General features: G+C 43.7%; 1 pseudogene; it reads right to left on the bottom strand.

The window, feature by feature from the left end:
- Nucleotides 1-26522, bottom strand: part of LOC132650927 (grainyhead-like protein 2 homolog) — a 59447-nt pseudogene that overhangs the window by 17045 nt on the left and 15880 nt on the right.

The raw sequence follows: 26522 nt of genomic DNA, 5'->3' as shown, positions 1-26522 counted from the left end.
GGAAAACAAGACCCTTGGAAGCAACAAACAATATTAAGATTCATCCAAAAAATCCTGAGAAATGTTAGGTCTGATGCAAGAGCTACAAAGCTACCAGGACTTGTGGTGAAACTTCTGGAGAGCACAAGGCACAGACACGCTCTGCGGGGTATTCTCCAGCCTCTTTAACTACCGCAAACAGTGAAGCTAACTCAAAATCACAAGCTTGGCCTGATCCATCGTCCTGATGGCTGCTGTGACAATGCCACTGAAGTCAGTACCTCCTCAGGGCTAGATGAGCACACACGGTGTCCTCAGAGCTCAGAGATCTGTCTGCCCTGCCAGGAGAGCTCATGAGATGAAACAAGGTTAGGCCTTGGTAAAGACCAGAAAGCTTACACAATAGGATATGCCCAGCCCCCACCCCTGTGCCTTCCCCTCAGCCATGGGTCTAGAATTGAGGAAACAGGGCAATGGAGGCACATTGGTGAGTGCTGGGAATTATGGGTAAGCACTGGCTCAACCTGTGCTTCTATCATGTACCAGCTAGACAACTTTGAAGAAGTTTCCAAATTTCTCAAGGCCTTTTTCCTCACTGTTAATGGCAGATAATAGGAAATCTGGGAGATAACAGGAAATCTCCCAGATTTCCTATTATGAAAAGAATACACATAAAAGCATTCAGAACCTAGCCAAGGTATCCAGGGAGTGCTATTACTTTAACATATAGCAATAGCCAAGGACCCAGCATGCATTAACACAGAGGCACTAACCTGTCCACATTGCTCAATCAGAGATGTATGGAAGTACAGGACATGGCTGTCCTTGGAATGGATGACTACGCAACAACACAGGCAATTCTTATGGAGAGACCAGTGGAGTTACAGGTAGGTCACTGGCCACTTAGCTTGCAAAAGACAGGCTGATGGGTCTGCACAATCACTTCACACTCTCCTAAAGTTCCCCTTTATAACACTCCCTGTGAACTTTATCTCAGGAATACCACTAAGCAAAATGCCAAATGCTGGGGATGTAAGAGAGAGAGCCTTCTACAGCACCCTCAGTATAGACCTGAGGACATGGAGGTTAGGGACAGGAAGGCTGGATGAGGCTTCATGTGGATAAACAACAGTCCAGAGGGTGGACTTGGCTTCCTGAGCTCAAGCCAACATTCTTTTCATGACGCCATGCTGTCTCTTTATAAAATATGTGATTTAAAGATTAGAATTCATAGATCTAATCACTTGTTTGTTCCAACCAACTGAAATCTGATTATTTCTGTCCCAGGATAAAAAGAACAAACTACCCATTTCTGTTTTTGAAATGGGAGTTTTTATTTTCTAGACAGACTGGGCTAGCCAAAACGTTTGATTCTCCTGCCTCAGATCCCTGATTTCTGGGACTAAAGGCATGAGCCACTATGCTTGTCTTTCTAATCAATACTTAAAGGATTTACAACTGATTTTAGAGATTTGGTCCTGGACAAGTTCCAGTCCTAAGCAGCCTGAGGGTTATTTAATTTAATTCCTTTGAGAGTGTCTTCCTCTGAGACAGAAGGTGGCAAAGTTTGTCTGAAAAGGGCCCAGCAGCAAAGGTTTTTCAGATTCTTACTGTAACACTCAATTCTGCTGCTGTATCACCAAAGAAACCATAGAGAACACATGAAGGAACTAATACAGCTGTGTTCCAGAAAAACATTCCTTGCAGAGGCTCAGGTGTACTTCATATCACCGATAATGTAATGCCAGTCTTCACTGGAGGTTTTTAAACTATTGAAACTATCTTAGTCTGTAGACCATTCAAAATGGGTGATTGAGGCTGTGTGGCGTACACACCTTTAATCCCAGCACTCAGGAGGAAGATCTCTGTGAGCTCAAGGCCAGCCTGGCCTACATGCTGTGTTCCAGGCAGCTAGGGCTACAGACTGAGACCCTGCCCACCCCCACCACCACCAAAAGAAGATCTGGCCCTTGGTCTGTCACTTGAAAACTTCTGCTTCAGGAATAAAGCCAGCAATATCAGCTATACTTCCTTCACCAATTATGAAGTGTCTTACATAGGAATGGAAAAGTTTGACTATGGTTTGTAGGAAATTTATCTTGGGATGTTAGGTATACACAACTAATGCAAACAATAAGCATAAAATACGTATTAAGGAATGAATGTGGTTTTAGCCTGCTTTAAGAGAAAAATATAGCATTGAGCTTATAAGAGAGTTCCCAACATAATCTGCAATTCAGGAGGTTCTAAACACATGTATTCAGAAAACAAAAGCAAATAAAAACAAAACAAAACCAACTTAGTGGTCAGGCTGGAGAACTATGAGGTTAAAAGCACTGGCTGCTCTTCCAGAGGACCTGGGTTTAATTCCCAGCATCCATAGCACAGTTCATAATCACCTGTAACTCCAGTTCCAGGGATTCAATGCCATTTTCTGGCCTTCATGGGCAATAGGCATGTAACTGGTACACAAACCCACACAGAGGCAAAATGCTCTTTTTTTTTGCTGTTGTTGTATAAATTTAGTAGTCTCCCATGAGAGAAATTAAGATATTAAAAGATAAAATTATATTGTAACTAAGAACAGTTTCAGGAAAGAACAGAAGTTTGAATGTTGAGGGTGGAAAAGGCTTATCCAGAGAGCAGAGCAGGAGTGAATGGACAGAAGTTGAACACTGTTATCAGAGAGAACGTGCTATGATAATCTCAACTGTTAACCAATATGAAATGAGAGACCCTAAGAAGATTTGTAAAACACACTCTTGGGTATGTTTGTCAGGATGTTTCCAAAAAGAATTAATTAACCAGAGAAGATCATACTAAACATAGGCAGTGTCATTCAAGAGACTGGAAGCCTAAATGACATTCTCTAACTGGCAGAGGCCACAGAGGAACAGCTCTGGCGTCTGCCCCTGCCTCTGCCCTATGTTGTTCCAAAAGAATAAGCCAAAGTACAGTTTTCCTCCTTTAAACTCTAAAAGCTGAAACCACCCAGCTCTTAGAAATAATATAATGAGCTTCCTCATATGCAGAGAGCATTCGTCACTGGCAATATTCAAATAGAAGGCAGCTAGCTCAACACCTACCCTGTGAGAATGTGCTACCAACGTCACTGTGTCCTAGAAGAGTCATCTCGTGACCTTAAAACAGCCCTTTCATACCTGCAAGCTTCTGAGTATATAAAATGAGTTAAGGAAAGAAACTACACTGAAGAGTTAGCTGCCCCTAAACATTTATAGGTGGGCATATATTCTCTGCAAAGATGGGGCCAGAGAGACACATCTGGAAGATACAGAAGACAACTTCCTACCCCAAACCCACAGTGCAGTGAACAGGTTCTCAACCTACTCAGGCCCCATTCAACACCTTGAGTAAGGCTTCAGGAGCTGTTTGTGTCTCGGGCAGTTTTGAAAGCAGGAAAGGCTTTTACACTCTCAACCAGATCTTGTGCTGAGATGAAACGATGGGAAGCAAGAGCTATCAGAAAGATTTCAACAAACAGTGCACTAGAAGGGATGGGCCACATTTGCAAAATTACCATTTAGTCAAAGGCAGATCACAGGGAGAAAGGGAAGGTACAGAAGATGGGCTTGCAGGAAAAGGTGACCACCTGTTGCCCCTCTCTCCATTCTAGGTCACAGCACACGGGAAGGTCCCATCTCCTGCCCAGGGCGGCCCAGGCTGGGAAGGTGCATTGCCACCCCACAAACAAACATTATGTGCTTAGAATGAAGGACTGCTCTTACCCTTCTCGTTCGTCATCTGTGTTGTAATACACCTGTGGGGAAAACAAGAGGCTCATGTCAGACAGCATAAAACAGAAATCTGAATGAGTTGTCTGACTGTACAAACTATCTGTGAAGAGGAAAAAAGATACATTTGATTAGCAATGGTGTGTGTGTTAGATTTTATAAAGTAAATTCAGAAATGTGACTATTTCTAGCTTAAGCTGGTCTGATCTGATCAGGTTACTCTGGCTCTCTGCCAAATGCTGCTCCTGACAATAAGAAAATCTGTTGGTAAGATCTAAACACATTCTTTAGAAAGGCTGTGCTGGCTCCCGCGTGTTTGTTCATCAAAGCGGGCTTACCCTGGTTTCCCATCACCACAGAAATGTAAGGGTAAACTGTCAGCAAAGAAACTGGTGGACAAATATTTAACTGGGATGCCTATTTCACATATCAAATAGGGCCAGCATCCCTCAGGACTTGTGGCTCCTCTCAGCATACCTCACCCCAACCCCTCCTCTACACTCCTCTCTTGGCTGGACTTCCTGTTCCAACAGCATGTAACTCAGCCATTTTGGCTTTCTTTGCCTCTTGAACCTGGTGGCAGCTCTTGGCTTCTCTCTTACTTCTCTCTCCTCACCCGTTTAGTCAGCTGGCCGTGTTCAGCCTGGACTCCTCCCTCTGCCTGCTTTGTCCTTTACATATACAATAAAAATCTCCACACTTTAAGGGTAGCCACATCCTCCTCTTTTTATTTCAGTTTTTCATTCATTAACTCTCTTCATGCTCTAAAGGTCATGTGGCAAAAGGAAGCTCTCCAAGGACAAGTGTCATTAGGAACGAGCAGTGGCAAGCACAATCAGAATTAGAGAAACTGAAGCATCCTGCAGACAGTGCCAGACAGTGGTGGCACATGCAGGCAACCATCTCTCTCTCACACACACAGCCTTGCTGGCTGTCTTTTCTGGACAAGATACAATATTCATATTCTTTCCTCTTATATATTGGTTCCTATGTAATAAGACAAGATAGAAATGTTAAAATGAATTTTAGTAGAAATGTACTCCATGCAAAAAGTATGAATATATTTATTATCATATTATATCATGAACCGAGAAACAAATAAACACACACACTCATGCATATGCACACATGCAACCCCCCCCCCACACCATGATCCTCTGGTTGTACAGCTGCCTTGTCACTATATAAAACATTCTCCAGAAAAAGGAGAAGCTGCAAGATTGAGAAATCAGGCTGATGTCAAGTCCCAGCACTTAGAATGCGAGGGGACTTGAGTTTGTCATAATGCTCCTATTTCTCAAAACAATCCTTTCAGCTAAGGATTCTGGATTCAAAAGAAAACAAAACGAGGCAAAATTAAAGTCCCAATTAGTATGGCCAAAACAAACTCGGGCTGATGCTAAGAAACATCTTCTCTTTCTTCTCCAGTTTTCATTTCTCCCTTGGGAGAAGTAACCTTAAAGAGTAAAGGAAATAACATCAGCATCACCCGAGAACTCTGGAAACCTTCCCTTATAGAGGACCGGTCTTCAGTTAGCACAGGAAAAACCGTGAGCAAGGTCCAGTTCAGCTCCGTCAGCACTGGAGTGCTAGACCCAGCACACCAGTACCCTACTTTTAGTTTTTATTGAACAAAATCATAATTAATTCTCCTGTGGATGCATAGTTTTCATCATGAAATTTCAGTGTCTGCATAATCTTCCACAAAACTAAGCTGTCATAATGATTTAATTATTGAATATTTATTTGATTTCCAATCCTTCATTTCATTTGTAGATATAACCATAGGACTTGGCTATTGTGTTTTTGAAGGAAGATCTAACACTCTTTTTCCTTCAGATGACTAATGATTTATCCACTCAATGAGAACTACTAATTTGCTAAGGAAAAAATTGTTGACAAGATCTTAATTTCTCTCCTCTGGGCAAATGTATGTATGAAATGTATGAAACAGTTTTACCTCTCACCACTAGGTGGCGATATGTGCACTGACGGAGTCTGCTTCACAGACACCACAACTTGAACAGGCAGATGAGGAGCTTTCTCCTGTCCTGTTGTCAACAATGTTCTAATAACAGCTCACACCTTTCTTTGCCTTAGCATGCCAGGCTTTCCTCCCAAGACAATGTTTTCTGTAAAAACCTACTTTTTGTGTTGCCATTCCCCTGCTGCTTGAGTTTATTTTTGTGGCCTGTTCTGCGTACACACCAGCACACCCTGAGGAGGGCAGTAGGAGGCTGTGAGCAAAAGTAGTACCTGTCCAGTCCTCTGCAGGTTGGCAAAGTGAACATCTGGTATGAAGAGCACGGGCTGCGAGTGCAGGTCAGGCATGGTTTTGAAGTACGTGATGTCACTTTTCTTCTGTAAAGGTATGGCAGCCAGCTTCCCGTCAGAGGCTGCACGAAACCACAACAACCACAGAACAGGGCTATGCACACATGAACACTGTCAGCCAAGTCCATGATCCTCCCCCAAAGCTTTCCCAGCAGCCTAGATTATGCTTCAAATGCCCTTCCCCAGGCCCAAATAAACAAAAAGAGCATGGGATTCTGGGAAGTACAATGAGGGTGGAAGGCTCCTCCACTTCCAGCTGTCCTGTGTGTACCGCGGAGGACTTCTGTTTGCTTTCCATATCAACGCTGCCCCTGTCTGCACTGTAGGGGCAAAGCAGGCCACACCTGGAGCCTTCGTACCTTCCCCTGTAGCCAGCTTCTTCTGTCTCTTCAAAGGACCCTGCTGGCTACCATCAGCATTGGGGAGGGGTTGACTTACAGTTGTTGCACTGGGTTTGGGAGGCCTGGCCCTTCCCTTTCTTCCTATTCTGCTTTCTCTCTTCATCTCGGATTTTTCTTTCTGCTCCCTGATGGGGAAAACAGAGACCAAGCAAGGTATGTTTTCAGAGCATAAAAGAATATTCTCATTTTCTTTCTCTCTCTCACACACAGCGTGAAGATGGGAAGAGGAAGCCAGGAAGCCTCCTGCCTCAGCGAAATGAGAACACTCACAGATCTTCATGCTACATTCTGACCTGTAAGGCCAGCTCATCGGATTGCTGCCTCTTCCTGTCTCATGCCTACTCCATGAACTTGGCTTTTGAATCCATGGGGAAAGAACAGGCTGAGTTCTCTGGCCCAGTGTCACCTGCTGGGTAGCTCAGTGCTATTAATAGAACAGCCTAAGCACTGGCCCATGGCGTCCGCTCCTAGGCACAGACAGCTTTCAGGCAAGTGCCACTTCCCAGGGCAAGTTTTCCTCTGCCTATGGTTATGAATTTTTTCAAAAAATCATCACAGGAAGAAATAAAGGGGGCGTTTTTGTAGCCACACAAAGATGTGGGATCACTCTGCACATGAAATTATCGTATTTCCCTGTATGCTTGGAGATGGTGCTCACTCTACCACGTAGGAGAAACATGCATTCACTCACTTCTGTGCTCCTGTTCTTTGTAATTTGACTTCTTATTAGCCAAATTCAAGGCCTTCTCCTGCTCCACTACCTGATCAGCTGCCCCTGGTGTCAGCATCATTTGCTGTTCATATTTCTTTTGGGCCATTTCTTAACCTATTTTCCTCTCCTGATCCCAGAAAGGCATCCAGCACAGCTTCCTCCATTCTGGCTTCAGCAGAATTCAAGTAGACCATGAATTCACAATGCCCTACACAGGTGACATTCACAGGACACCAAGCCAAACCTGCTTCCTAGGTCCATGTTAACAGTCTGTTTAGGAAACAGTGACACACACCACATAAAGCACCCAGTAACCTGCACCCTTCAGACAAACCAAATACACTTTTGGTCACACTGACTCTTACTGGTCTTACTGACTCAGAGCAGAAAGCCAGACAAGACTAGGATACAGTGGGGACTTGGGTTCAGCAAGAGCACCATGGCTTTGGAGGGAGTTCTTGAAGGATGGGCCACTGCTGTTTTCCATAGATGAGACTCAGACAATCACAATGCACCTTTCATACCAAAAACTACCAAAGAACTAGCAGTTCTTATGCTATTTTACATTAAATTTTGAGGTGTCATTGATACTTACAGGTCATGGAAATCCACAGCAAGAGGGACAACATAGAGAAATATAGATACACCGGCTACAAAAAAACTCATCAAAAACCCAGATGTTTGTAGAGCCTTTGTGTTTAAACAAAGAGAAATCAATTCTAAATGCCCCCAATAACACCTTGCTCAAACCAACTTCAAGTTTGGAGTGGGAAATGGCAACATTTTTTCTTAGATGCATACAGAGCACTTTGCCATGTGTTGGAAGCTATGTGTAATTCAGTATTCCATACAAATATGTATTATCTACCCCTATAAATTATAGTTCACTCAAGACACATCCCAAATTATACAAATTATTTTTTCATTGTCAAATTTTGTGTTCTTTTTAAGTATTAGTGTCATGTGAAAAACACTCATCATGCTGAATATTGCCCTGGTTAGTTTGTTGTGTTTTTGTTTTGTTTTATTTGTTTGTTGATCAACTTGACACAAGCTAAGGTCATAGGAGAGAATCTCAACTGAGAAAATGCCTGTGGAGCATTTTCTTGATGGATGAGAAAAGGCCCAGCCTGCTGGCAGTGGTGTTGGCCGTGGCACAGGCTCCTGGATCTAAGAAAGCAAGCTGAGCAAGCCGGGGAGAGGGGGTGTGCAGGAGCAGGGCAAGTCAGTAAGCAGCTCTCCTCCATAACCACTGCCTCAGTTCCTGCCTCCAGGTTCCTGCTGTGAGCTCCTTCCCTGCCTTCACTCTGTGATGTGCCCTGGAAGAATAAGACGAAACAAGCCCACTCTCCCACCTGCTGCTTTTGGTCATGGGCTTTATCCCAGTGCTAGACGGCTAACTCAGACAGATAGTGCAATGACCTGAATGAGAACATTCTCCAGAGCCTGGTATGCAAACACTTGGTCCCCAGTTGGTGGTGATGCCTGGGAAGGTGGCAGGCTCATTGGAGAAAGTGCATCACTGGGGGAGGGCTTAAGAGAGTTTAAAACCTTACTCCACTTTCTCTCTCTGCACTATGCCTGCATCTCATCTTCTTGCTCCTACTTTCATGCTCACTTTCACACTGCTATGCCTCACCTGCCATGATAAACTCAACCCTCTGGACCCATATGGCATTTTATCTTAGCACGAGAAAAGTAACCAATAAAAATGGGTACAGCCCAAGAAATTTTACTTTTAAAGAATGGTTTTATTTGTGCTATTTCTGAGAATAGCCAAGAAAGAATTGTTTAAGAATTATCTATATCATCCTCCTCTTCAGGAAAACAGCAAACAGCGGATGGTGCAGAATACCTCTGGTCCAGGCTTGGAAGGCCACAACAGCTTCTGCAGAGGACTTGGCAGTAGCCTTGGGGACTGAGGTTATAATAGATGCTGTGAGGCTTCTGGAGGTAAAGCCAAAGACAAGGAGTGGATCCCTGTCACCAAGCTGGGCCACCTGGTCAAGGACTTGAAAATCGAGTTCCTGGAGACAATTTACCTCTTCTCCCCACCCATTAAGGAATCCTAGACCATCAGCTTTTTCCTGAGAGCATCCCCAAAAGATGAGATTCTGAAGATCGTGCCAGGGTAGATGCTGCAATGAGGACCCAGTTCAAGGCTTTAGTTGCTATTGGGGACTAGAATAGTTATGTTGGCCCTGGTATTAAGTGGTCCAAGGATATAGCCAATCAAAACCCGAGGGGCTATCATCTTGGACAAGCTTTCCACTCTTTCTGTATGGAAAGGCTAGTTGGGGAACAAGATTGGCAAGCCCCACATTGTTCCATGCAGAGTGACAGGAAGCTGTGGTTCCACACTGCTGAGTCCCCCCCAACCGAGAGGCACTAGCATCATCTCTGCTCCTGTGTCCAGAAAGCTGCTAAGTATGGCCAGTATTAATGACCGCCAACATCAGACAGGGCTGCACTGCCACCCTGGGCAACTCCATCAAGGCCACCTTTCATGCCATCTCCAAGTCCTACAGCTTCTTGATCCTGGAACCTCTGGGAAAGACTGTGTTCATCAAATAACCTCATCAGGAATTCATGGACCACCTTGAGAAAACCCTCACCAGAGTTCAGAGGACCTAGGCTCCAGCTGTGGCTACCACATATGGGGTTTTATACAAGATCATAAAATGAATTAAGCGTATTTTTGGAAAAAAATTATATATGTGCAGTATAGTTTTCAGGAACTAGAAACACATTATACACTCTTGGGGAACTGTCATTCTCATTTCTAAATAAAGCTGTGATTTCAGTAAGACCCAAAAAAGCACTACACATTCAGTACAGACAGATCTGCCTCCACCAAGATCTTGCATCACTTTATTTCCTAGGAGTACTTGTCGCCAAAACTTCCAGAAAACATTACTTCTACACTTAGGGAAGAAGTCCATTTCATTTAAGAGGGCAAATTTGATGCAGCTGATGCAATTACAGTTAACCCATCCGCAAGGTCCTAAGACTCTTCTTCATGTGAGTTTCTTGACATTCCCCACTCCTTAACACTGCAATATACAGAAACCTATGTCATCACTCACTGCTTGAAAAAAATGCCAATCCATCATGCTTCATTAGGGCATTTAAAACAGGAACTATTAGGAATGTGACCTTTCTTATTGGCAAAGCGTACACGAGAGTGATCCATTCTGGGTTTTCAATGTTTAAAATCATAGCCATACAAGTAAATGGTTTTTCCAACCACCTTTTCCTAGCCTAAGGCCCCGCCATGTGACTTCAACAACAAAGCTTTGGGGCAGGTAGGGAACGTACACATTCCCCTTCTCATCCTTTCTCACTGAAAGGAAAAATAACTGAATGAAAATAGGTTTGTTTTTTTTTTTCAATTGGCAAACAACTGGTATAATGAGCCCATTTTATCCCTTAAAGCCTCTTTTCCTCTAGGACATAGGCTCACAGCCACAGTGCAATACTCTCCTCCCTACAAGTTTGGGGTTTTGTGTGTGTGTTTGTTTAGTTTTGGGTTTTTTGAATGATCAGTAGTCACTCTCACATTCAGTGTATAAAGTTAGTTATTGATTCAAGGAGTCTGAACTGAGACAGATCTATGTCTGGACCCAGCTCCTCTGCTGCGTGAGTCCAGCCAAGTGCCTTTGACCCATGTGTATGTACTCACTGAGTGTTGCGTCAAATGGCCTCTGGGCTCTGGAGGCTACCTAACTGTCCCTCGGTTCTATAAGGGCTATACAGCTGTGCCTACAGTGCAATTCCAGTGGCTTTTATTATCTTCTCTTAACCATTTCCTCTCTGCTGTCACTTCTCTCGGCTCACAGGGACGCATTCCTCCCTGTGCTATTTCATTGCTATAACAGGCAATTTAAAACAGACTGGTGTAGCTTTAAGAATGAAGGGTAGCATGGAATTAGCTACGGGCCTCTTTTCATTTCTCTTCTCCATCATCTAATCTGAAGTAGTCACCAGTGCATACCTATAAGCAGCCAGTGAGATTACACCGTCTTTGTTACCTCACTTGTATGTATGTGTGTTGTGTGCAAGTGTCCTTCAGTGTGTTCTGAGGCCAGAGAAGCATTTGGAATGTCCTCCTCTATTATGCCCTGACTTATTGCCTTGAGACAGGTCTCTCATTGAACGTAAAGTTTGCCATTTAAGCTACAGTGAGTGGCTGGACACCCACATGCCTCAGAAACAATCCCAATGTTACAGGAACATGCAATACACCCAGATTTTTATACTAGTGGTAAGGATTCAAATTTAGGGCCTTGTGCTTACATGAAAAGTACTCTTATCCACTGAGCAGTTTATTTATTTATCCCTGCAGTTTATTGAGCTTTTCAGTAGTCATCCTATGGCCACACTGATGGCTACATGTCTGCACTCTCCCCCATCACTCACCAATTTACAGATAACTGTGTGCCCTCCATCAGCATATCACCTGTGCTTTCACATTCCATGTCTAGAGTTTATTCTCTACTAGATTTACGGAGAAGCAATATTCACCAGAATTGGGATGTTATATTGTCGTTTAGGTTTTATTTGAAGTTTCTGTTTTTCTATATTCTTTACATTGGAGTTAATTGGGTCGAAAAAAAGTCCTTGGTTTACTTTATTCTATTCAGATAACTATTTTCTCCTGATATAGTATTACTGTTGAAATTTTTGATGATAAAAATATCCCTATTCACTTCTAATTATGTATTTTCCTTTAATTAAATGCCCAAAGAATAGTTTTCATCTTTTCAAAGTCTGATAGCTATGCTTTCTTTTTTTAACCCCCTGAGACAGAGTCTCACTGGCTGTCTTGGAACACACTACATAGACACGGCTGGTCAAACTTACAGACACACACCTGCCTCTGCCTCCCTAGTGCTGGGTTAAAAGGTGTGTGCCACTCTGCCCATCTGATAGCTGTTGCTTCATATTGTTTTCCTGAGCCAGTTCCCCCAGCACGGTATAAACACTCTCCCATGGTTCTGATGTACCATTTTTGCATTTGTTGTATTCTGTTGCTTGGGAGTTTGTTGTTTTTTTTTTCTTGGTTTGTTCTTCTCAATGACCACTGTTCTACAAATATTCGGCCATCTCTAGCTCTTGTCTGTGGTATGTTCACTCCTCTCTTTCATAATTTCCTTCTATTCTGCGCTGTTTTCCCACCTGCACCTCCTTATGACTGGCCTAGCTGCTAGCTGCTTCTCGTACATTATGGAATACTTCTGCTTCTATTGCAAGTTCTTGCCTGAGCTCAAGCATAGGTCTATTCTTCATATACATGGTTTTCAAGCTTCCTGTTAGCGAGATTCATTGGCTCACTTTGAGATATTGGGCTATTTTTCATCTGCTGGGTGGTAGTAGCTTCATGATGTTCATTCACTGTTCATAAGGAAGTTGGTCTGACCTTAATCTTGTTTTTAATGAAATGCAGTTTTTTTTGGGGGGGGCTATTTTCTGAGTCACGTTGGGCAACATGAGAAGCCAGGACAGTTCTCCCCTGAGGCTTGTAACCTACAATCCCTCTTCTTAAATGTTCACACAGTAATACAAAGAAGCGCACTGTTATTGTTGCTTTAAGGTGTATTCATTTTATTTTGGGGAGTGTTTTGTTTGCATGTGTGTACATGCACCACATGAGTGCCTGGTGCCCACAGAGGCCAGAAGAGGGTACCAGATCCCTTGGAACTGGAGTTGCCAATGGCTGTAAAGCTGTCAGTTACTGGAAACTGAATCTGAGTCCTTTTCAAGAGCAGCAAGTGTTCTTTAGGACTGAGCCAGCCCCTAGTCTTTTGTTTTATAAGATGGCCTACTCTGTATATAAATACAGAGTATAGACTTTGAAAAGATGAAAACTATTCTTTGGGCATTTAATTAAAGGAAAATAAATAATTAGAAGTGAATAGGGATATTTTTATCATCAAAAATTTCAACAGTAATACTATATCAGGAGAAAATAAAGATATTTCTGTGTGCTTTCTATTGTTACAATAAAGACCACGGCAAAAGCAACCTGGAGAGCAAAGGGCTTACTTCTTCTTACAGGTGCAGGCCATCACTGAGGGAGAAAAACTCAAGGCAGGAACCTGGAGGCAGGAACAGAATCAGAGACCATGAAGAAATGTCTCGTACTGGCTTGCTCTTCAAGATTTGCTCAGTTTGCTTTCTTATATACCCAGGATCTCCTGCCCAGGGCTAGCAAGCTAAGCCCTTAGTAAGCTAAGCCCTTCCACATCACCCATCAATCAAGAAAATGCTCCATAGACTTACACACATGCCAATCTGCTAGAGGAATTTTCTCGGTGGCCCTTCTCTTACGAGAAAACTCTCCAGCTGTGTGGCAAAAACTAACCAGGAGAGTGTCCCTTCCTATCTTAATTTTCTTTTGTGCTTTTCTTTCCTGGCCACCTGTTTGCCCATTCCAGCAGCTGATTTTACTCTTACCAGTTTTGCCCAGAACAGGGTTTTCCCCCTAGATCAGGGCTTTACATTGTAACTTCTCATGAAAAACAACATAGCAATGTCAGTCCCTTTGCACACACCAGCCAGCTAGGGTCTTTAGAATTTTTTCCCCCAGCCCACCTCACACCCTGTCCTCAGAAGGCCCCTTGGTGCTTTCCAATGAGTGCCTTAGGCTCCGTTACTTGCCCTCACAGAGGCTGACCTCACACAGGCTGTCAAATGATCAGGACACGTGCTCACACCTGTGACCATCTCTTGTACCTGACCTTCAGGGTTGAAGCTTTCTTATTCTAACTATTCTGTTAAAGTTTATAGTAGCAATCATGGAGACGAAAGCACTGTGTGCTGTGTAAAAATGATGAACTTATTTTGTAGGCAAGGTTTCTAGTCCTGAAAGTTCTAGGTGAGGCCCCATGCAACTCAACAAATGGCCAAGATTGCAATGTGTGTTCTACAGTAGTGTCTACACCCAGCGGATATTCCAGATCTGTCATCTCAGCTGCACGCTCGGACCAAAGCACAGTATGCTACAAACTGAAGGTTCCCACACTTCACCCGCCATGTGCTGAAGCGAAGCCCTTAACGCTGGTGAGGTGATGAGGCTGATCCCTGATGTGACAGTGTCCCGTGAAAAGACACAGGAGAGCTCTTCTCTTTTTCTTCCATGTGAGCACAAGGAAAGAACATGCCTACCGGCAGCCAGGAAGTCGCTCACAGGGACAGAACTCATAGCGCTGAGGTTTCCGTAGAGAGTACATTTCTATTGCTCACACCACCTAGCCTCAGGTATTTTGTTTTATCAGCCTGAAAGAACTAAGCCCCAGGGCAATGCCAGTCATTAAATTAATGGTAAAAATACTGAAAACAGCAAGAGCCAAGACAAAGTACAGTGGATGGATTGGTGACTCCCTAAATATCTAACAGGACTTGAGAATAAAAGACTGCCATGTCTCTGTGGTTGGCCGAGAACAGCGACAAGGGAGAAATGTCATTAAAAAGAACATCTAGCCATAACAGAACCTTTCTGACAAATTTGTCTTTACTCACCTTGTCACAGAAGACCTTGATCTGGCGGTACACTCTGTGGACGGGTTTATTGCTGCGGTTATTGTAACTGTATGTGTCAATCTGAATCATCAAAGGAAGTCCTTTCACGCCCTTCTGGGAGGAGAAATCTGTACTCAAGCAATTCACTGTGATGAAAAGCTGAAGGAGGCAGCAAAAGAAGAAAGTTCACAAACTGCCATGCAGAGGACCTTCAAAGAGGGAGGCAGGCAGGCATGTGAAGTGAAAATCCTACACAAACCTATAAGGACAACTGATAACTGTTCAATACTCTCCCATAGAATCCTGCCAGATGCACAAAACATTATATGGCTGTAAACTTCTAAACAATTTGCTTTGATATTTGAACTTGAAATAGACAATTTAAATGACTGTCTAGAAAGAACATCACTATAAATGAGTTAACTATGTTATTTTCTTGGTATATTAAAATCGCCACTTCTGGGGCTACAGAAATGTGTCAGCAGTTAAGAGCACTTGCTACTCTTGCAGAGGACTAGGGTTTGATTTCCAGGACCCACACGGTGGTGCACAACTGTTGTAACTCCAGTTCCAGGGGATCTGACACCATCTTCTGGCTTCTCTATGCTCCTGGATGCACGTGGCACACATACATACACTCAGGCACAGCCACATACTAAATTAGTCAATTAATCTAAGAAGTTGACACTTCTAGTTATAACTTTCCCTAACCTCTGACCTGCAGGATAAAAAATAATAATAATGAGATAACTATTCTTTTTTAATAGAATAGCATTGAAACCCAGTTATGTTTTGTAAAACTTCCTTCCTTGACTGTGGAGCGTGAGGTCTGTCTGGAATAATTTCTTATTATTTAATATGACCTGGCACCTAATACAATGCCTAGAAAAGAACTCACTAAGCATTAGATAACTGAATTTACAGGAATCCCACTAGATTGCAAGGCAAAAGCCCCGACTTCAGCCTCTGGTAGCATTAACCAGCTAAGGGGCCTCATACATGTCACTCAATACTTGCCATGTTCAATGGTCCCATTAAAGTGCCTGCAAGCCCTCTTCCTGAAAAAGAAAATCTAAATGCTAACCTACTCCACGTTAGTGAAGAAGAGGAGCTGGCAAAGGCAAGAAACGAAACAGGAGGGATTAAATAACAGCATAAACCTCCTCCTGTTAACAGGAAGTGGTGGCACACACCTGTAATCCAGCAGTCAGGGAGCTGAGTCAGGAGGATCATGAGGACCAGTGCAACCTCGGAATTATAGCAAGATTCTGAACAAACTAAATCCTCATCTTATAACATGTGGCATCAGGAAATGCAATAGAAAAACTTTTAAAACCTTCAAGCTAAAAAACAAACAAACAAACAAACAAAAAATATACAATAGAAATGACATGATGCCAACAGGACAGAAACTCTAATCAGTTTTTGAGAGTTCTATTTGATTAACAGAATAAAAAACAAGTTTCACTGTAAAGGATTGGTAAAGACAGAGGATGAGTGTAAATGAGCTAAAAATGACCCTGTTCTACATAATGGTGGGTCACAGCCAAAAGATGGCATTTTCATAGTTTGCATCTACAATTCCCCTAGAGATGAGTACTGTTAGAGGCTATGAAAGCTTTAGGAAGTGGCCTGGCTGGGAACTCTGTCTCTGGGTCCTATGTTATATACCCAGCCCCTGGCTCTTGGCATGCTCTCTGCCTTCTGGTCCACCTTGATCTGAACAGCCTCTGCCACACACTCCTACCATGATGCCTCCCACCCACAATGCACTGGGACCTTCTGAAACTCTGGGAAAAGAAAGAAAAACAAAACACCTTTCTTCCACTAAGCTGTTTCTAACAGGTGCTCTGGTCATTGTGACACAAACTAATATAGACACTATGTAATAGCGATTTTTATTGGAATGAGCAAAGAACACTGACAAGAACTAGGAGGAAGGGTAGCAGGGACAGGGGTGGACCGGGACATATATTATTATGTGTAACACAAAGTTTCAAAAGTGTTATCCCATCAAAAGTGGGCTTTTGATGGATGTCAAAACCTTTGTGCCTCTGTGAAAGTGCCTAGAGTTGCCCTGAAGGAAAATGAAGGCCACAGAGTTCTTCCTAGGTACCGGGCTGATCTGTTTGATACCCTGTAGACTTTTAGTAATTTACACCACCAGGCATCTAATTGTCAGTGCTTCACCTCTTCACACATCCTTTTACCTGTGAGCTCCTCCTTATGCCCATCAGGGGTGTCTAAGGACATTTGACAAGTTTCAATGATGTGCTAATTACAACAACTTTGCCAGCTGTGCCACTAGCTCCCACCTTTCTAGCCAAAACCCGAAAACAAATACTAAAGGTACTCTGTCTCACTGTACGTCTAGAGATCTAATGTGTGGGTACTCTGAGAGACATTGGATTTGTGTTAAAGAAATGTTTTCCCATCTGTTTGTCTTTGAGACAGGGTCCCCTTGGCAGCTCAAGGTCACCTGAAACTTGAAGCTCCCTCTTTAGCCCAGGCTAGTATTAAACTTGTGGTGATCCTCCTGATGAAGGCTCTCTAGAGCTGGAATTACAGGCATGGTGTACAATAAATTTTAGCGGCTTTGTACACAGACACAGGCATAGGTGCGTGCGCACAGGAAGGGAAAGAATAACTGTATAATACATAGTTTAATTTCCCTACTTTGCTCTTTATATACCCTGTAATATCATGTTATATATTATAAAAATAAAGAAAAGATACTTTTAAATATATACATTCATTTCACTCATTCATTCTTTTCATTCATTTATTCAGTCTATAAGTATCCATGGAAGCACACAGTGAAGCACACAATGCATTAAATGGTGTAGGATCTTAGAAAGAGACAGAAGCTAACAATTCGAGGAGAATGCAACCAGTGCTCAGCAATGACCATCATACAGTGGTCGAGTACAAGAGAGGTGTGAGCAGAGGTCCCGCAGAACAAAGTCCTCAGCCTGGAGGAAACTAGTGAAACATAAGCCACAGATACTCTAGATTTGAGCAGGGGCCTCACAGAATCTAAAGAAGCCTGGGGGCAGGGGGGTGAGATCCACTGAAGATGCAAATGCCTGAGTAATGAAGACTATGGCAGGCAGGATGCATCTTCCAAACTTCCAGGGTAGAAATATTCTGTCCATAACAGTCACAGTAACAGAAAATGCTACCTTGGAGAGTCCCTAAATGACAGAGAAATTTTATTTAACATTCACTTAAGCAGCAAATGTTTTCAAATATCTTAAGTTTCCTGAGGCTGCAGCAACACAAATATGCAAGCTCTGTGCCCTGCAACCACAGAAGGCAGGGGTGAGATGGGGTGAGAGATACGTGCTGGTGTCTTAAAGATTACAGTAGCAACGTGACCACTGATGTGATGGTCAGGAAGGAGGCATCCTTTTCTAGGCACACTTGACTTGTTCTATTGCTGCCAATGGGATGATCTAGGCCAGAATGCAGTTTTGTATCAGCAAACAAAATGCTCACTCTGCTGAATTAGTGGTTGTCCCTAATTCTGGCCCTGCATTTCACAAAGATCTCCCTGATGTAATCCACCATCACTCCAGACTCCATCTATAGGTCTGCCTAGTAGAAGAGAAGACAATGTTCCGGTGGATATTTCCTACATGACTGGCTTGCTAATTTGCATGTCATTCACTGAGGGTCAATGATAGCTAGGAAGAAAAGCTAATTATGGTCTGTCATCTCCAAGTCTGACCTAAGAGAGCTAGAGCAACAGATCATGACTATTTACAAGGACCACTTAAGTAGCCTAGTCATCTAGAGCCAATGAGATAACGGATGCTCACTGGCAATAAATAGACTCAGTCATCCTTGGAGAAGGCATAAAAGTCAATCACCCTTTACACAAGGTCCTTAAGAGCCAATAGAGTTCAACAGGGAGATATTTAGATTTAATGCTCTTAAAAGAGAAAGGTCTCCACAGAAGGCCCAGAGTGGCTCAGACTCAAGGCAGCCTGATCCCATAAAAGGTAAACCTCAGGAGCCTGCCTTCTGTGCTGGCATCTCTCGGGTCAGCCCAGCATGCAGGGTGCTGTGCTGGGCTCAGCAGCGCTTCCTTCTCCTGGCCACCTCCTGGAAAGCAGTTTCAGGGTCTGATGGCATCAATCACAGCCTGGCTGTGCCACACTCAAAATCCAAATGGTTGAACTTTAACGGAAGTGGGGGTGGGGCTGCACAGAAGGCTGTTAACTGAAACCTTGGCGGAGGAGCTGATAAGCATTTGCTTCTTTTGGCAAACCCAACCATGTCCCACAGCTCCACCAGCAGCAGGCAAACACAAGAGCAACTTTCCCCTAAGTTGACCTACAAAGAACCCAATGTAAATGTGTTGCAGAGCTGAAGACAAAGCATGATTTCACCCCCTGAATGTTCATCTAAATGTCAAGCACAGAAAGTTATTTCTAGCTTCAACAGGAGCTCAGGCTATGCAAAGAGCAGATGGACCCGGTACATAGCTGACCTGTCCCTGAGTTACACACAATTGTGCGGCCTCTGCTTACATCCTTCCCAAACCTCAGGTGGATTCCTCTAATTCTAGAAGCACACTTTTCCTTCTTCAGGAAGACTAATTAAATCTTGTGCAGTCAGGCAAATAATAGACACCATTTCAATTTCCTCACATGTTCAGAGTGAAGCAGATAATTTTTTAGACACCTTCCCCAGAAAAAGCAGTCTAAAGCATGTGACTTTTTTAAAAATAAAATCACTTGTTACATGTGAGTGACAATTCCCCTTTTGTGGCTTCGAACATAAAAGTGACTTTGCTGAGGTCTCAACCCCAGCTGCACACCAGGCAAATAAGACAGTTTATTAAAATAAACACAGCAGGGAGCTTCAGAGCCAACCCATGATCTCATTTTTTTTTTTTCAATGCAGTTTATTCAGGAACATTGAACAATCCTCGGACCCCGGGGAAAGCCAGCCCACAGCTTAAATAGCCTCTAGGTAGCCAACCCAGGCGTGCCACGGGGGCAATGCAGATAGGTCCACATACATGGAAGCAAGCCAGATCCTCGGCCTTAGCCAAATGTGGAGTTGTTCGTGACAGAGAGCACTCACCATCGGGAAGGTGGAAGGCGGAAACCAGCTCCATCTTTAAGGCATAGCATTCCGAAGCTCTCTACAGTTCCCCCTTTTTGTTTTAGACGCATCAGGCAAGAGTAGAGGTCTGATCTCTGATATTAGAAATAAATTGGGACTTTGTACAGATGTTCATTTAGGTGTCATCCACCCAAAGAGCATCAGACCGTCCGATACCTTTTTCTCAGAGGCGGGACCTGGGGCATCAACCCGCATGCAATCAGACATGCTCTTCTCTGGGTCCAAAGCGGCTGACCCTGAGTGCAGTGCTTAGCCTCGCATCCTGAGCGTATCATTTTAGCTTTTTATGGTATCCAACCATGCTTGGGGAGAATGTCCTGCTTCAATGGCTGTAAAGGCCTGAATGATCATGGCTGCATCACACTGTTGTGAGACTCTAATCTTGCATATATACCACAGGCAAACCAAGGAGACCAACACCAGAAGGCCTGCTAACACTCCCATGCCCGCCCATTCCTTCAGATGATTCATGGCTGCAGCAATCCATGTTGATAATCCTGTGGCTAGTCCTGCGTCCACTCCGGTAGAATTTACTGTGACAATGGCCACTCTCAGCTGCTCCATCGTAGTATCGAATTCTCCAGTCCAATTACCTAAAATATAGCTCGACAATTGTTTAGACAGATTTGCAGCGCAGGAAAAATTCTCATGTTGTATGCTAGTGACACAAAGTCCAGCATACTTTCATTGACAGCCAGGTTGAGCGATTTGCCATAGGGTATCAATTTGCTCCTGCAAGAGGTCAATCCTCTGATTGAACACCATCAAGCTTCCTTTTAGTTTAGCATTAATTCCTTTATGTACAACTAAGGCATGAGCTACATTGGCTAAATGATTATTCAGGGTCTGAGCAGTCTGCCCAGTATGACTCATGGCTAATGCCCTGGTGGTAGCTCCAACAGCCGCCAATGAGATGGTAGTAACAATGGTGGCTGTAGTTCCAAGATCCCTTTTCTGTCTGAAGAGAGTCATAGCGTGAGGGGCATCAATGGGCATAGGCACCCAGTGAGGCATGCGAGTAACCAGGGCATACCTAACTTTCCTAGCATTCCAGCATTGGGCAAAAAAGCAAGTATGATTACCACAATTACTTGGCTCTATCTGGCTAATAATGAATAAAAATGGGGGATATAGACAAACAGGTGTGGGCTTATAGGAAATATTATGAGAAGCCTTAACCCCTCGTTGGAACATCCTGTGTCAGTTCTAGAACTAGCAGTGGTGGTGTCTGAGGTCTGAGTAGGTTCAGGAGACCATTGCCCCCAGGGGCGAGACGTGCTCCATGCCAATTGACTAACTCCATGTTTTCCTCCAATTTTGAAAGTCATTTAAGGTTCTTAAATTATTTTTTTCCCTTTTTTCTTAAATTTTTCATCAATTACACTTTATTCATTCTGCATCCCCCCATAAGCCCCTCCCTCCTCCCATCCCAATCCCACCCTCCCTCCTCCCTCTGCTTGCATGCCACTCCCCAAGTCCACTAATAGGGGAGGTTCTCCTTTCCTTTCTGATCTTAGTCTGTCAGTTCACATCAAAAGTGGCTGTATTGTCCTCTACTGTGGCCTGGTAAGGCTGCTCCCCCCCCAGAGGGAGGTGATCAAAGAGCAGGCCAATCAGATTATGTCAGAGGCAGTCCCTCTTCACATTACTATGTAACCCAATTGGACTCTGAACTGCCCTGGGCTACATCTGTGCAGGGGTTCTAGGTTATCTCCATGAATAGTCCTTGGTTGGAGTATGAGTCTCTGGGAAGTTCCCTATGTTCAAATTTTCTTGTTCTGTTGCTCTCCTTGTGGAGACCCTGTCCTCTCCAGCTCTTACTATTTCCCAGTTCTTACCTAAAATTCCGTTCACTCTGCTCAACAGTTGCCCATCAGGCTCAGCATCTGCTTTGATAGTCCGAAGGGCAGAGGTTTTCAGAGGCCCTCTGTGGTAGGTTCCTAGGTTGTTTCCTGTTTTCTTCTTCTTCTGATGTCCATCCTCTTTGCCTTTCTGGATGGGGTTTGGACGTTTTAGTTAGGGTCCTCTCTCTTGCTTAGTTTCTTTAGATGCACAGGTTTTAGTGGGTTTGTCCTATGTTGTATGTCTATATGAGTGAGTATATACCATGTGTGTCTTTTTGCTTCTGAGACAACTCACTCAGGATGATCCTTTCCAGATCCCACCATTTACCTGCAAATTTCATAATTTCCTTATTTTTCATTGCTGAGTAATATTCCATTGTGTAGATGTACCACAATTTCTGCATCCATTCTTCAGTTGAGGGGCATCTGGGTTGTTTCCAGCTTCTGGCTATTACAAATAAAGCTGCTACAAACATGGTTGAGCAAATGTCCTTTTTGTGTACTTGAGCCTCTTTTGGATATATGCCCAGTAGTGGTATGGCTGGATCTTGAGGAAGCGCTATTCCTAGTTGTCTGAGAAAGCGCCAGATTGATTTCCAGAGTGGTTGTATAAGTTTACATTCCCACCAGCAGTGGAGAAGGGTTCCCCTTTCTCCACAACCTCTCCAGCATGTGTTGTCACTTGAGTTTTTGATCTTGGCCATTCTCATGGGTGTAAGGTGAAATCTCAGGGTTGTTTTGATTTGCATTTCCCTAATGGCTAATGAGGTTGAGCATTTCTTTAAGTGCTTCTCTGCCATTCGGTATTCCTCTACAGAGAATTCTCTGTTTAGCTCTGTTCCCCATTTTTTAAGTGGATTACTTGGTTTGCTGCTTTTCAGCTTCTTTAGTTCTTTATATATACTGGATATGAGTCCTCTGTCAGATAAAGGGTTGGTGAAGATTCTTTCCCAATCTGTAGGTGGTCGCTTTGTTTTGATGACGGTGTCCTTTGCTTTACAGAAGATTTTCAGTTTCATGAGGTCCCATTTATTGGTTGTTGCTCTTAGAGCCTGTGCTGTTGGTGTTCTGTTCAGGAAGTTTTCCCCTGTACCAATGAGTTCTAGGGTATTTCCCACTTTTTTTTCAAGCTGATTTAATGTGTCTGGTTTTATGTTGAGGTCTTTGATCCACTTGGACTTCAGTTTTGTGCAGGGTGACAAGTATGGATCTATTTTCATTTTTCTACATGTAGACATCCAGTTAGACCAGCACCATTTGTTGAAGATGCTATCTTTTTTCCATTGTATGGTTTTGGCGTCTTTGTCAAAGATCAGGTGTCCATAAGTGTGTGGGTTTATTTCTGGGTCCTCTGTTCGGTTCCATTGATCCCATGATCTCATTATTAATTTCCACTGTTTCTTGGGCTTTCCAATAGAAACAGTCAACCCTATCTTTAATTGATTTAATTTAGAAAGCAATTTAAGATTTAAAACTAAATCCTCACAACCATGATTCAGTGTCATGGATTTATTTGACTTCATACAAATTGAATTTTGTACTTGTACTATCTTTCTGGCTAAAGGCTATTTATATATTAATGTATTTCCTAATACTCAGGATCCTAAAGAACTCATCTAAAGAATCACACAGGTTTATTGCAATAACCACAGGTAGGGTGTGCACCCAGAAATAAGTTTAACACTAGAACCCATTCTCCCTTCATGAATATTATATAAATAAGTAAGTGTGTTGGTGCCAATTTCTCTCCTCTTTTTTCTTCTTCCTCCCTCTCCTCCCCCTCCTTCTTTCCCTTTCTCCCTCTCTCCTTCTCCCACCCCTCCTCCTTCTTCTCTCCCCTTCTCCTTCCTTAGGCAGGATCTCACTATGTGGCTCTAGCTGTCCTGGAACACACTAGATAGATAGTTCTCTGTCCTGAACTCAGAGATCCTCCTGCCTCTTCCTCTGCCTCTGCCTCTGCCTCCCAGGTGCTGGGATTAGTTCTTGGTTCTTATTAAAGACCTTTAGATAGTTTCCTTACATTTTGTCATTTTTCTTCCACATGAGTGCAGATGGAATGACAAATGAAACAGGCAAAAAAGTAAGAGTAAACTCTAGCCAAGCAAGAACATAATAAAATGTGAGCTATCACTCACTTCACGCTGTGACTCACCCAGCAGTGACAAGCATCCTCCTGTGCTGGCAGTGTGCTCAGAGGTGAGGATAGCAAGGCAAGACCAGCCCCCACACCTGCTCTCAGGCCCCTTTGCTGTTTTGTTCAGGATTTCCTGAAGCCTCCGATTATACAGCACTTGTAGATATGATTACTGTATTTCTTTTTTTGTTTGTTTTATCTTTCATTCTTACAATGTATTTTATTTTTTACACATGCTACAAGTGCGTCTGAATACACAGATGAACATTTGAGTTGCTCTCACATTCTACCCTGCCATGGTTTTTCTGTTTTTCCACCACCAGTGTGTTTTCTGTTGTTGTTTTCAGAGCACGTCAAATCTGGTCCATTTCAGGGCACTTTGGTCTGCTGTCTCTGCAGATCCACACTGGACGACTGGACGACTACCCCGCCCCCTTTGAGACTTCAGTTCAATACTAACTCTTCAGACACACAAGCCAGAGTTACTTTTCTCTCCTTCCCATCCAGAGGCATACTTGACTGCATTTCTCTTTTCTGTTTTCTTCATACACTGAAGAAGTATTTGAATTTAATGTGTTTAGTTACCTGTTCCATGAGGGCAAAAGCCCAAAAGGCCATTTCTCTGTCTCAGGTCAGCTTCATTCTGCCAGGCTTAGGTTCCTCATCAAGTATTTACTCAATGAGTTAAGAAACATAATTTTTTTTCCAAATATGCATTTTTCCTTTATGCACAATCGTGCTTTCATAATAGTACCTAGAAGCTGAGACTGACAGAGTAGCTGAAGTTGTCAAGACCACACAGTGGGTCACTGCTGACCGGATATACCCTCTGAAGCTACCTGACAGCGCGTCTGCGTGCCCATTTACCTACCTAGTGACTGAGGTAGCAGTATAGCTACGATAAGACCAACAACATAGTCAGCATGATTGTCTGTCTGTCCATCCAGCAAACCACCTCCCTATCCACACATGCTCACACCCTTGGAAGGGCTACAGATGAGAAGCACAGAGGCTCTCTAACAGCAGGCCCTGCTCCCGGGACAAGAGCACTGCTCATGCCCAGTTCTAGTCAGTGTTGTGGAACAAGCATAATTAGTTGAACAATACAAACCATACTTGCTATGAGAACTTGCAAAGAAGTAAAGAGCTTAACTGGGAAGGCTCCCTGTAGGAATCAGGGGTGAGAACAAAGGCTGCAGGATGCGGAGATCCCTGGAATCAGCGCCGAAGCTGCCCTGGGGCCCGTGTGTCATGGGTCAAGTGGGACAAGTAGGTGTGGGCCACAGTACCCAGTAAGAGGCCCAGTGAGACCTGAGAAAAGCAGTGGGGCTCCGGAGTGGCAGGGTTCACACCCTTCCAGAGTAGGTGAAACATTAAAAATGTAAGACAAACCTGGGCCAGGCAGGCTGGTAGTGAAAGGGCACAGGGCTCCCCAGGGAGCCAGAGGCTTCGGCTACAGCCTCCAAAGCAAGTGGTAAGTGGTGTCACCTGCAGTGAGGGGGTTAGAAGATGCCAGCTTTCTCTACAGCTGAGAGCAGGGTGAAAGTCTTGAACAAAAACAGAGAGAGAGAGAGAACGAAAGAATGAAAAAAGAAAGAAAGAGAAGGGGAGAGGGAGGGAAGGAAGGAAGGAAGGAAGGAAGGAAGGAAGGAAGGAGCAGAAGGAAGCTCCTTCAGCCAGCCCTCCTTCTTGCAGACCCTGTCTTTTGAGAAGCTCTAATAATCCCCACTTTGGTGCTATGGTATTTAAATGAGGCCATACTTTTCAACCGGAAAGGAACCATGCAAGCAAAAGTAAGGAGCTTCCCCAACCTCGCCACCCACCACACAGCCCACAGCCAACCTCCATGATGCTCATCTTTGTAACTGTTCTTCCTCAGAGCCAGAGCAGTCAAGCAGACCACCCCTGTGCACTGCTCAGGTAGCTCTACTGCACCACAGGGGCCCCCAACCCTGCTCTTTCAGGGGGACACTACCCTATCCTGGCCAGATTTTTCCTCAGGGAGTTTGTAAAGCCAACCTCAGATGACTCCAGTTTCTAAGCCTCAATGATTAAACAAACATTAAATCAAGGTAAATTTATTTTTAAAATATCAAATCGGCTGACTGGTGGTGCATGCCTTTAATCCCAGCACTGGGACGCAGAGGAAGGTGGGATTTTTAGTTCAAGGACATCCCAGTCTAAATAGTGAATTCCAAGACAGCCAGAACAACACAGAGAAACCCTGTCTCAAAAAAAAAATCATTAAGTCTACTTCTCCACAGAACTTAGCAGGAGGGATGTCTAGGCCAGAGACTCCATTCATCTCCAATTTTCACTGTTCAGCTCTGCCACCCCATTGGATCTTACACAGCAGCATACTAGGATGAGGAGGGCCTTGGACACTGCCTAACAGTGACTGCTTCACACATTGACAAGCTCCCTGTTGTGGGAATTTAAGTGTAAATTCAGTCAACTTTTTGGTGGTTTTGCTTTCTTGTCCTCTCTTTCTCTCTATCACACCCTCTCTGGATAGGGCCTCATATATCCCTGGTATGTGTGTGGCTGGTGATCAAAACCTGGGCTTTGCACATACCAGGTGAGCAACCTAGCAACTTAGCCACATCCCCAGATCTAAAAACTTTGTAATGCTCCAATCCAATACAAAACTCAAAAGGCACCAAAAGCAAAACTGCAAACACTCTCCCGCCCTTGCTCCCCAGTCAAGTA

Source organism: Meriones unguiculatus (genome assembly GCF_030254825.1).
Source record: "Meriones unguiculatus strain TT.TT164.6M chromosome 13 unlocalized genomic scaffold, Bangor_MerUng_6.1 Chr13_unordered_Scaffold_34, whole genome shotgun sequence".
NCBI classification, from domain to species: domain Eukaryota; kingdom Metazoa; phylum Chordata; class Mammalia; order Rodentia; family Muridae; genus Meriones; species Meriones unguiculatus.
The sequence above is the reverse complement of the archived record's forward strand: the minus strand, read 5'-3'. Positions and strand labels throughout refer to the sequence as shown.